This window comes from Acomys russatus, chromosome 5 (assembly GCF_903995435.1).
Source record: "Acomys russatus chromosome 5, mAcoRus1.1, whole genome shotgun sequence".
Taxonomy (NCBI): domain Eukaryota; kingdom Metazoa; phylum Chordata; class Mammalia; order Rodentia; family Muridae; genus Acomys; species Acomys russatus.
This window is the reverse complement of record NC_067141.1, coordinates 48,601,789-48,613,560: the sequence shown is the minus strand read 5'-3', so window position 1 is coordinate 48,613,560 and position 11,772 is coordinate 48,601,789.

Here is an 11,772-nt window from a genome sequence, read left to right as displayed (position 1 = left end):
ACTTTGCTGGCTGGGTGTTCCTGAGGACCTTCAGGCCTATAAGTTCCTCTGCTGGCTGTGTCCCAGGTAGTCAGAAAATGTCTGATCAGTCTCTAACCTGGCTGTTCTTGGGGACCTGTGGGACTGGATTATTCTGGGGCCTGCAGGCCTTCTCCAGAGAGCTAGTAATTGTTAGTTTTAAAATTGTATTATTTTGTGTGGATGAATAGTTTTGCTGGCATGAATGTATGTTTACCCTGCCCATGCAGTGCTCTGAGAGGCCAGAAGAGGTTGATGGATCTTTGGAACCGAGGTTTAAAAACATCTGTGTGCTGCCCATGTGGGCTAGGGACTGGACCCAGCTCCTTTGGGAGAGCAGCCACTGATCTTTACCTCTGATCCATCTCTCCAGCCCCTGGTTCTACTTTTAAAACTTCCAAGACAGACCCTAGTTAACGTTGGTACAGGCCAAGTATTCATCTTTAGATCTTTAGATGAAACAGTTATGGTCTTGGGAAGGGGCCACCTGATAACTCAGAGATAGACCCATCAACAATGCAGGATCTCCAAAGGTCATGTGAGGACATGGGCATTGCCAAGTATATACGTGTGGATGGAGAAGGAGGACAGTCCTTGAACAGAATCGAAGCCACTCCCATAGCTGTGTGTGGGAGGGGAAATAGTCGATCCTCTCCTTACTGGGTCCGTTACTTTACCTTCAGTTGTAAGGTTAGCTAGGAAGTGCATCGCTGTCAGAATTAGATAAGTACGGGAACGTGGTCGGTGAGCTGTGTGTGTGCTCTGGCTTCCGTGTGGGGCAATGAGTTGCCGTGAGAAGCGTAGAGGATCCTGGCACAGCTCCACGACGGCAGTCCACACGTGCGTGGCCCCTCTCTGGCTCCACGTTCTGTGCACTGGGCTTGGTGCTCCACGAAGAAACGGCAGGCATGGGTGTGAAAACAAGCAGAGCTGGCCGTCTTGGCTAGAGCAGGAACACCGTGGTCTCCTCCCACACGCTAAGCCTGTCGTTCAGAGTCGCTACAAAGCCTGCTCCTGATAGTCTTCAAAACACAGCACACATCATCCCAGGAGGAGCTCAAAAGCAACAGCCCAACGAGGCTCAAAAGCAAAATAGGAAATTATTGCCGAGGAGGGAGAGGAAAGAAGCAAATAAAAAGCCTCCTGCGATTTTTTTTTTCTTCTTCTTCTGATACCTCCACACTGTGGGGATTTGTCCTTATTCCCTCTTTCTGGTTCTGGCAAAGCATATTTCATCTAAAATGTCTTTAAATAAAAAGAGAGCTTAAAGCTCCTCAGCCTCGAATGAGCCCAATGATGCACAGGCTGCATGTTACGTACTTAAGGAGGCTCGTTACTTCTTTAATACAAATGAGTCCCATTTGAAGAAAAGCCTGAGGGAATTTTGTTCCTACCTACACAGAACTGAGAATTCTTAGGAACCACAGGACCAGAGTGCCTGGAGTTGGAGATGCCCTGTCTTACGATACTGTGAGAGAACGGCCAGTGAGTCTCAGGGCACACTTACGCCGTTCTTTGCCATTCCTCGATACTTTTTGGATATACTCATATTTTAAAATTAACTTACAAAATCACATATAATCTATCATGTACAACATATTTTGAATTAACTCATACAATTGTCTGGATTTGTCATGTACAACATATTTTGGAAGTATGTATATATCACGGGATGGCTACATCTAACAAACGCATTGCCTCCGAGGTGACAATTTTTTGTGACGAGAACTCTAGATGTCCACTCTCTTGGCATTTTCAGGGCTACAAGATGTTGTAACTAAGTGTAGTCGCAATGTCACAGATATCCTGATCTAAACGGTAGTTCTTCCTCTTCTCCCTCCTCCTCTTGCATTAGCTTTACCTTCTAACTGGCCACACAAATTAAGATGCTGAAGGTTTGTAGCCTCAGGTATACACTGTGATGCTATCACACTAGACTTTATTCTTATTTGTGTTTACTTTATAATCATGCCTGCTTGTATCTGAGCCTTCTATAATTCTGAGATAAGGATATGTCCCCATGATGTTTCTCTCTTTTTTTAAATAAGTTCTTATACAAGGGATACATTTTACATTATGGTGCTTTAGAGCAATTTGTTGCTATGTCTCACTACACCATGTGGCATGGTGGTCCAGTGTTCCCTTCGGGCCCCTGGCAACAGAAGAGGCAGTTATATGCACTAGAAGGTACTATGTACTCCTATCCTCCTCAGCACCTTGTAATTGAGCAGAGTTATATCATCAGCTTCAGTGAATAAACTATAATGAAGATGGCATGGAACTGTTGAGTAGATATGGACTCTCTGGTCCATGTGTTGGCTGATCCTAGATCCCCAATACATCAAATGCAGGAGGTGACTCTATAGCTCTCAGCAATCTCTGACATTACAGGACCAAAGACATCAATAGCTGTTTTGAGCTATGAAATTAGGGATTAGGTTTGTTGCTGCAACATAGCTTCTCGTGCCTAGACCCAAGTGTCTTGTGTCCTCAAAATTATTTTCCCATTGGTATGTTAGAGAGAGGGGCTGTTTGTCTCTGCAACTAAGAAATCCCAAGTGTGCACAGCATTGTCACTGGCCTTCTTGTTGTCTGTATCCTCTGCCCCACTTCAAAGTAACCTTCAGAATTCTGCTGGTGCGACCTTTGCCCAACACACGATGGGTCATTTGCTCCTTCATTATTCATGGACACGAACTTGAGTCTTTCCTCATCCTTTATCTTTTCCATCACCTCTGCTCCAGAAGCCCATAGTTCTCTGTTTGTCCAGAACAGTCTATGCTCTGTGCTCTGAGGATCCTGCCATCCTACTCCTTCTGTGAGAAAAGTTACTTACTTCCTTATTTCACTGACGCACCTCAAAAGCTGGCTGAGTTCTTCTTTAGTTTTTTAAGTACCTTGTTATTCTGTTTAAAGCTGTTTGCACACATTTCATTTGGTTTTAGCTTTTGTCTGCTTGGTTGTATTTTCTATAAAGCTGTTTGAGAGAGAGAAAAAAAAATGAAATTGGATTAGCCTTTGGACTCCTCAGCCTTAACATCAGTAGCCTAGAGCCTTTTCTGGAGTTAACAGCATTAAAGTTTCCCTGTTGACTGCAGCTTCTATGTAACCTCATGGCTACAAATGTCATTAATCCTTCTGGTATGTGGTATAGGTTCTGGTCAATACACAGAGGCAGCTGAGGTATAAAGCAAAGAGAGAAACTGGGCAAAATGTCTGTTTATACCCATGTTCCCACACATATTCACTTAACAGTGATGAGCCTCATTTTCCTCCACAGGTTAGGGCTGATCATATTTGACTCTCAGAGCATTAGGCACAAGGCATTGTGGGTCAGAGGTTAGAAACATCACATTCCTTTCCTTTACCAATTCAGATATCAGGGAAACTGAACTCTCGGTATGAGTTACTGGAAGATTATATCTTGGTAAAAGTAGAATTTTATGTGTTGCAGGCTTTGTAAAAAAAAAAAAAAACAAGATATAATGTTTATTTATAAGAAGAATTGGTGAGATGGCTCAGAAGGTAATGGCACCTGCTATGAAAACACGATGACCCATGTTCAATCCCTGGGACCCAAAATAAAAAAGCTGAAGGCAGTGGCCCACACCTGTAATTACAGAACTCTGGTGGAGAGGCAGGAAGTGGAGACAGAAGGATTGCTCAGAAGCTCATAGGGCAGCTAGCATGGAGAATTAGGAACATCAGAAATAAAGAGCAAGGTGCATGGCAAGAGCAGACTTCCACACACATACTGTGCCTACATGGATGTGGGTGCGCGCACACACACACACACAGAGGGGGGGGGATAAATTTAAACAATGGATTGTCTGCTCCCCCCATGTCAGCCAGCTGCATCTTCTCATGCCGTGCCAACTTCATCCCTGAGACATGGCGTTTGGCGTGAATAGACTTGGTAGTACTGGGTCTCTAGTCATGAGGGACACATGCCTTCAACTCGGCCAAAGTGGATATTGTTTCTGTCAAGTTTCCCTTCACTGACCTCAAGCACACATTATACACACATGTTTCAGTATGATTCTACTCATAGAAAGTTCTACCGCACACAGTGAAGGCTGAGAACAGGAAAACTTGTCATTAGCAGGAAAGCTATCTCCATCTTGCAGGGCTGAGATCCTGCCAACATCAAATGGGGTGCTGCTGGCACTAAGTGTGTGCGGTGGCACCCACTGTTTTTGAATCGCCATCTCTGCCCCTTCTGCCGATGTCCCATGTTTGTAATGGGTGTGAACCACAAGAAGTAGGACTACTCAAGCAAGATTGGTAGCCACGCCTCCTGCACCACCCTTAGGCCCCTGGGCAGCATCATCCATGACAACTCAAGGCATCATGGAGGGACTCATGGGCATAGTCTATGCCATGACCACCACCCAGAGGACTGCAGAGAGCCAACACTTCTAGGAAACTGTGATGCAATGGCCATGGGATGGCCTAGAACATCTCTGAATCCACTGGTGCTTCCAAGGCTGTGAGCAAAGTCATCCTAGAGCTGACTTTCACAAGGACAGGAAGCTCATTGGCATGACCTCTCATGTTCCTACCCCTAACCTGCAGTGGATCTGACCTGCCTTCTACAGAAAGCTGACAAATACGATGATATTAAGACGGTGGGGAAGCAGGCATCACCAGGCTCCTTTAAATGGCATCCTGAGCGGCACCAAATTTCAAAAGAAATTACTTCTTCCAGAGGACTCATTATAGTTCTGTATTTATTTAGATGTTTGATGTGTTAAAAGAGTCTTTAAATTTTTTTCTTTATACTTTTAAATTTCAAAAATCTTGATTTTCACCTGAAAGTGGATTTTTTTTTTTTTCCTGAGAGAGGGTTTTCTCTGTCCTTGGCTGTCCTGGACTTATTTGGTAGACAAGACTGGCCTCGAACTCACAGATATCTGCCTGCCTCTGCCTCTTTGAGTGTGCCACCACACCCGACTTGAAGTGGAAATTAAACCACAAAGTCCTGAACCCAGCCTGTGACTCCTAAGCCTTTGGGTACTCCTAGCTCTAGTGGTTGTCGACACCTCTTTTTGCCTTGCAGGCATGAATGGCTGCAGAATACACAGCTCAGCTGTGCGAGTTTATTGGGAATGTATCTGACCCTAGGTTCTTCAGTCTCAAGCAAACAGTACAAGGAAACCATCCCTGCCCAATGTGCACATGGGCTTAGCAGGGAGTTTAGATCCACAGTTGATGAGGTTGTCCCAAGAGACAACCAGACTTAGGTTGAAACAGGAACCCAGGACTCATGTGAGAGCTCTGGGGAATTGACTGTAGTGTTGTTAACAGGGGAAGTGAGGCTTCATTGGACAGAACGCAGAAGAAATGAGCAGTGAAAAATAATGCAAGGAAAAGAAAGAAAGAAAGAAAGAAAGAAAAAGAATGCAAGAAAAAAAAAGAAAAAGAATGCAAGAAAAAAAAAAAAAAAGAAAGAAAAATAATGCAAGAAGTATCCAGGAAAGGACCCCTGCATGAAATAGGCAGGTCTCAAGCTAAACAGAGGGATGAGCCCATGCAGGACAGCTGCTTTCTAAAATGTCTCATCCATAGAAGGTGGAAAGACCCAGGTCTCCTGTAGGCATGCTCTCCACCCCGTCATCTGTGGCATCGAAAACTCCATCTCTTCCCTGGATCAGCAATACACAGAGTCAAAGACAAATCTGTAAGAGTGAGGTTCCGGAGGGGCGAGACGCAATCATTTCTCACCGAGAAAGACCATGGAGAGCGTTAGCCAAGGATGTGGTTGGAACTGACCTTAACTGTGTGAGCCTCTCAGTTCTACTAGGGAAACAGAATGGGATGCAGGAGACAGTCTGAGACTACAACGACTACGAAGGACAATCTGGGTGGCAGTGCTATGGTAGAGATTGCTCAGCAACTACTTCCTGGCAGGAACAAGACCCAAATCATCTTAAAAGAAACAGAAGGGATGGCAAGATGGCTCAGTGAGTAAAGATGCTTGCCACCATGCCCAATAACCTGAGTTTGATCCTTGAGACCCACATGGTAGAAGGAGAGAACTGACCTGCTGAAACTTGTCCTCTGACCTCCATGTATATATGATCTGTGATACATCCGTATGTCCCCTCCCTCTTACACACATACAAAAACTAAAAGGTAATAACTTTTTCATATGAAGAAATACAAAAGTTATGACATGGAGGTTTGTTGCAGGTGTAGGGTACATTGTGACCAAGAAGCCAGAGGGTCAAGGTGAGCATCAGTGAGCATAAGCATGTTCAGTGCAGTGGGACCCTAAGCAAAAGTCCAGACAAGGTAAGATGTGAGGCAAGAGGGAAGCCAGAATCCTGGGATATCTTTGACACCACAATAAAGAATTCGAATGTTTCTTTGTTGTCTTAGTCTGTTTGGGCTCTATAAGAAACTTAGAGTGAATAACTTATAAACAACAAAAATTCGTTTCTCATAGTTCTCGGGGGCAAGGAATTCCAGGGTCAAGGTGCTAGCAGATTGGGTTGGTCACACTTCTCGTTGTATCACCACATGGTGGAAGAGGGGCAGGGAAGTTCCTTTGGCTGCTTGTATGAAGACACTCATCTCACTCGTAGTCTAGAGTCTATATAATGTAGTCACTTTCCCAAGGGCCTGGCTACATAGACCAGTGACTTTGATTACACAGAATTATAGGAGTTTGGCTTTAACAAACTCTATGAGACTTGGCAGGCCAGAGCCCAAAGCTTATCTGTACTGTTCGTTCAAAGAAAGTATGGACTGAATTGTAACTGAGATAACGATGCTAAGGAGCCCAGATGGAAAGGCAAAGGGGAAAATAAGCCCAGCATGTGATTACACACCTCCTATCATGGGGAGCACATGGGTGTTACTTCGGTGTCTTTATTGCTCTGATAAGCATAGTCATTATAATGCTTTTGTGAATTAAGTCAGTGGCACATGTCATTTTTCCGGAGAACCCTTGTCTGACGTAGGTTAGTGGATGGGTGCCATGACTTGAATGAAAATCTGAGCTAGCTCCCTTCACTCCTGTCACAATACAGGAATGGCCAGCTCTTCTTTTGTCTGGCCTCAGTCCTTCCTTTTGTCCAGGGTCCTCTGGGGTGGCTCACTCAAACATCCACAGCCTCCAGGGACCAAGTCTCTTTGATTGTACCTGAGAGAGGCTTGGGGAGGGAACCTCTTCGAGGACCACAGAGTATTGGGACCCCCACCTCTTCCTCAATTTAGTCAAAATGGGAGACAGAGTAACAATTTTGGTTTCTTTTAGCCAAGCTCCCAGATCAGAGGCGGACTCAACAATTTCTTGGATTTGGAGAAAAACAACAAAACAAGCACCTTTCTGAATTCTCTGCTCAAGCCAGAGTTTAGGTCAAAGCTGCTTTCTTAGCAATCACTTGACGTATAAGCGTATTATTTCCTTTCCTGGCCCCACAACCACTTCGGGAACCAGCTGGAGACACACTTCATTGATTCTCCAACAACATGTCCTTTATTTCCCTAATCCTGCCTTGTTCCCATTTCAAGCCTGGTTGTTTTCTTCTCTATCATCGGTCCCTCTTATCTAATTGCCTTAACTGGATGGCACTTATTACCCATAATCCTTTCCTTTGATCCTAAAAACTCTAAGCCCTTATTGATTTTTGTTGTTTTCTTTCCATGAGTTAACTATGAATATGAATTTTTTTGAGAGAAAGGAACAACTTCTAGTCAAATTTGAAAAGTAATTTTATATTTTGACATACTCCTCCTGCTTTAAGATTAATCCCAGCACTCGGGACGCAAAGGCAGGTAGATTGCTGTGAGTTCGAGGCCAGCCTGGTCTACAAAGCAAGTCCAGGATAGCCAAGGCTACACAGAGAAATTCTGTCTTGAACAACAAAACAAACAAACAAACAAACAAAAAGATAATGAGGCATAAACCATGGAGAAGAAACAATACTAACTTGAAACTCTTGCAATTGAAGTTTTGTAGGTTAAAATGGTAACATTTTAGTAATTTTGTAACTTTCACCTTAAAATGCAACTGAACTGAAAAACAGTAGATGAATATCATTAGATTTTAGAAATGAGCTCATAGGAGGGGCTGGGATTACAGGCCTATGTGGTTCTGGGTCTGAATGCATGCAGTAGTTTATACCAAACATGGGGATTCTGGGTTCCTCCATAGAAATTGAAGGACTGGACAAATGCCTTTATTAAACCCAGGCATTGGAATGCAACCCTGTTTTAAATACTACCCTATGGCCTTTTGAAATAACAATGGGACTAACTTCAAAATTCTCAGAATGAAAGAAAGCAAAGAAAGGCAAAGAAAAGGAAAACAAACCCCCTCAATTGAACAAGCCTCCAAATGAGCAACTACAAACACACATAAGTGAATCTAATGCTGAGAAAGACACACATTCTTAGAAATGAGATCAGTTTACGATGACTTGTAATGATGAATGTGAGGCTGTCCATCACACTGCCCATATAAATCATAAGATTTTGCTCTGAAGCCAGGCACAGTGGTACACGCCTGCACTCGGGGAGGCAGAGGCAAGCAGATCTTTGTGAGTTCAAGGCCAGCCTGGTCTACAAAGAGAGTCCAGGACAGCCAAGGTGACACAGTGAAACTCCGTCTCAGGAAAAAAGAAAGAAGGAAAGAAAAAACAACAACAACAAGGATTTTCACTGTCTCTTAGACATAAGAACCCACAGATACAGATAACATGTTTACTTTAGTTATGAGGATTTTGTTAATTACAAGCCAATGAGTAACCAGGTAATGAAGTCTACTTTTGTCTGATTCCTTTTGACCACCATCATTATTTCTGTAAGGAGACCTCCATGAGCCGAAGGGTTTGTAAGGTGATGGCAGTGTGAATTATTATTATTATTTTACCTTGACCTCTGTTCTTAATTAATTGTATTAATATAGTCTAACAGGAATCTTAAGCTGTTTATACTTAAGATATTCAAGGAGAAAAAGAAAGGCATACATTTATCACAAATAAAGAACTCTAAAGCAAAAATAAGAAACAAAACTTGAGATGAAAAAGGAATGAATAAGAAAGCTTGGAAGCAGAAAAAAAAAAAGTCTTCGAAAAATAAAATTTCATCCTTGCAAGGGTAACTAACAAACTGGACAGTAGTGGTGAAATATTTATTTAGAGAAGAGCACAGAGGGAAAAAGGGCTAAGGACGTGGAGGAGACAATGAGTCACAGAGGAAGGCCATGCTAACTTTAGCTACATTTTGACAGCATGTAGTCATTCTTAAAAGCAATGTTATATTTAATGGAAAAATCTACATATGTAGTAGGATTATGCAAAATATGAAAACGAATAATAAACACCAGAGTCAAGAAAAGCTATTTCTTCGGGAAGTAGGATGGGGTCTCAAGGTGAAAACCGAATCACACTGCCACCACCTCACAAGTCCTCAGCCCCATGCTTGGCTCAGAAAATACTTCTGAGGTAGGCAGGCTTCTCTGGGACACACACAAATGCACCCTGTTTGTTACCTGGCCTTTCATTGCATGTCACTAACACAATCTTCTATAAGTTACCAGGCAAAAATATACCTATATTTTCCCCAAATATTACATGTCTAAAGAAAATATAAAAAGTTAAGATCTATTGGGATGGCATGATGGCTAACAGCCTGCATTGTAGTCTCATTATTACATCTCTTTGTCAAATGGAAACATTTCATCTGCAAGTCAATTTATAAAGTCAGACTAATAAGAAGCCAGGCAATTAGCATAAGCATTTTGACCTCTGTGTCCTGACTGAATTGCTTGGAGTTTCCCAACACCCCAGTTTCTGCTCCTCCTGAATGCCAGTCTCCAAATCTCTCTGGGGCTTAGCTGCCTCAGCTTTGTGGTAGCTGTAATCTGGCAAGGTAGAGCAGGTGTCAGCCACAATCCCCTAACTGTGCCTTGTTATAGGCAGATCCAATTAAATACCACAGCTACGCAAGTGCTATACAGCTTCACAGGGAGAGGGAGCTGTGAGTAGCAACAGTGGCTGCTTTTAGTAAAGAAAAAGTAAAAGCTGTGGGAGAAGGCAAAGGTTGCCCACCATCCCTCCCCCTGACAATCAGCAGCACCACTTTGCTTTTTGCCTGAAGGAGGAGGAAGAGAATTAAGTTTAGGTCTAGTCTTTAAGTGCTCTACTGGGTACCCTACAGGGTAACCCAATGCTAGGCAAAGCCCCATCCAAGCCAGTATCTGTGCGCTGAGCAATTGTAGCCATAGCAGCTGCATTAGAGCAGATGGCCAATAGCTTCCACCACCCCTCTCCTAGCTGAGGCAGCAGAGCAGGTTGCAGGATTTCACCTCCTGAGAAAGGCACTGTACCCAGCATAGGCCTTTGGCTCGGAGCTCATTGCCAAACCATCCATGGTGAAACCCATCATTCAGTATAACCTGGAGGTTCAGTTTATATGCCAGAACCCACAGACAAAACCTCTAGACCAGCTCTGGCGCATCTAGAGACCCATGTGCCGGTGGGACAGACTCAAGTTTTAGCCTACACTCTGTCTAGCTTTGAGTGGGCCAGAGGTAAACCTGCCCCACTCTCTACAATACAGCCCTCTGTGGCTATGAGCATCAACCTTGGTAAGGGACTGTCCTCACCAGCCGTCTACCAACCTCAAATAGAATATCTGTCCCTAGCCTAGTCCACATGGGGCAGGGTTCTAGATCTTTCTTGGCATCAGGCATCAGACCTGCTTCCTAGCAGCATAGACTCACATTTTTACTTATTGGTCTTGGCAGCCTGATGGCTTAGGGTAAGGCATGTGTTTCTAGCATTGGCAACCACTATTATGACATAAAGACTTGGGGCTGGTATATCCACAGTGACTGCTTAGGCTTGGGCAGCTGTGAAGAGACTGGTATCATTGAAATGAAACCTTGACTTTACTTGAACAATTAATGATGGTCAGCTGGGGCCAAGAAATCAGCTGTGATTAATAGACCAGCATCTCTGAAATCTTCTAGGAGTGTTTCTTCAAGGTCAGCACACAGAAGTTGTGGTCCAGAGTGTGGCCAGGATGCATTTCATGCTGGAAACCAAACCTGGTAAGGTTGTTGGAAACAAGCAAAAGAAACTTATTCTAAGTACTATTATTTTGTTTTCAGACTCCATTTAATCAGCAGAGAGAACTAAGTTCAAGTTCCCAGGCCCTAGGGGAGTTAGGGACTTCCCAATAGCTGAACAGCTTCTGTTGTAAGGAAACAATTGTTTGAGTCAAGCCATCTCAGGGACAACTTGTAAGGAGACAATTGTCTGAGTCCAGCCATCTCAAGGGCAACTTCTCCATTTTGCTTGCGGAGTCAAACTAAGTTCATGTTCCCAGGCCCAGGATCCAACTCCTATTCTGATTAATGGAAATTCCCTTGCTCAACCCCTTAAGTCAAATATGAATAGACAATGCTATAGCCCATCTCACTCCATCTCACTCTATGGTTTCATCCTTTAAATATGCTGTACAACGTCCCATATTCAGGATCACAGTTAAGTCTGTTCTGTGGCCATGATGGATCAGTGGTGACTATATTACAACACATTTTCATCATCTACATTGAGCTGGTGTTAGAGTTATGTTGGATTTAAGGAGACCCCACAATAGGGTCATAGAAAAAGCAGGGGCTTGGCAGTGTGAGAGATCAAGAAATGCCATTAATGAAGATAAAGTTTTATTTGAAAATGACAGGATTGAAGAGGTCACAGAGAAGACTGAGGCCTTGCACGGTGAGGGGCCATGAGGCTA